Source organism: Orcinus orca, chromosome 8 (genome assembly GCF_937001465.1).
Source record: "Orcinus orca chromosome 8, mOrcOrc1.1, whole genome shotgun sequence".
NCBI classification, from domain to species: Eukaryota; Metazoa; Chordata; class Mammalia; order Artiodactyla; family Delphinidae; genus Orcinus; species Orcinus orca.
Window position 1 is genome coordinate 21915984 of NC_064566.1, and position 1418 is coordinate 21917401.

The 1418-nt window shown below is 38.2% G+C and overlaps 1 non-coding gene across 1 annotated transcript; it reads left to right on the forward strand.

The window, feature by feature from the left end:
- Window positions 1–925: 925 nt before the first annotated feature.
- Window positions 926–998, forward strand: TRNAK-UUU (transfer RNA lysine (anticodon UUU)). Its single transcript has one exon. It is a non-coding gene; the product is annotated as a tRNA-Lys (tRNA).
- The last annotated feature ends 420 nt before the right edge of the window (window positions 999–1418 follow it).

Consider the following 1418-nt stretch of genomic DNA (forward strand, 5'->3'; position numbering starts at 1 on the left):
GTGGGAGGGAGGGAGATGCAAGAGGGAAGACATATGGGAACATATGTTTATGTATGACTGATTCACTTTGTTATAAAGCAGAAACTAACACACCATTGTAAAGCAATTATACCCCAATAAAGATGTTTAAAAAAAAATAAAATAAATAAAAATAAAAAACTACAATGAGATATCACCTCACACCAGTCAGAATGGCCATCATCAAAAAATCTAGAAACAATAAATGCTGGAGAGGGTGTGGAGAAAAGGGAACACTCTTGCACTGCTGGTGGGAATGTGAGTTGGTACAGCCACTATGGAGAACAGTATGGAGGTTCCTTAAAAAACTACAAATAGAATTACCATATGACCCAGCAATCCCACTACTGGGCATATACCCTGAGAAAACCAAAATTCAAAAAGAGTCATGTACCAAAATGTTCATTGCAGCTCTATTTTCAATAGCCCGGAGATGGAAACAACCTAAGTGCCCGTCATCAGATGAATGGATAAAGAAGATGTGCACATATATACAATGGAATATTACTCAGCCATAAAAAGAAACGAAATTGATCTATTTGTAATGAGGTGGATAGACTCAGAGTCTGTCATACAGAGTGAAGTAAGTCAGAAAGAAAAAGACAAATACCATATGCTAACACATATATATGGAATTTAAGAAAAAAAAATGTCATGAAGAACCTAGGGGTAAGACAGGAATAAAGACACAGACCTACTAGAGAATGGACTTGAGGATATGGGGGGGGAAGGGTGAGCTGTGACAAAGCGAGAGAGAGGCATGGACATATATACACTACCAAACATAAGGTAGATAGCTAGTGGGAAGCAGCCGCATAGCACAGGGAGATCAGCTCGGTGCTTTGTGACCGCCTGGAGGGGTGGGATTGGGGGGGTGGGAAGGAGGGAGACGCAAGAGGGAAGAGATGCCTGGGTAGCTCAGCTGGGAGAGCATCAGACTTTTAATCTGAGGGCCCAGGGTTCATGTCCCTGTCCAGGCGCCAAGAATAAATAAATAAACAGAATAAAATTTTTTTAAAAAAAGAGGGAAGAGATATGGGAACATATGTATATGTATAACTGATTCACTTTGTTATAAAGCAGAAACTAACACACCATTGTAAAGCAATTATACCCCAATAAAGATGTTTAAAAAAAATACATACAGACACATAACTATAAACACATACACACAAAAGACACATACACATAAACTGTTCTGCACGCTAATTATTTTCACTAAATAGAAAATGTTTGTATTTCCAGGTTAATAAATAAGGATTTAAATCTGCCTTATCACTTTCAGTGGTTCCATTGTTTTCCGCTCAATAGAGGTGGCTTATTGTATTTACCAAACCCTCTCACTGGACAGTTAAGTGGTTCTCTTTCTTTCTTTTTCATTTATTTACTCAACACCTAAG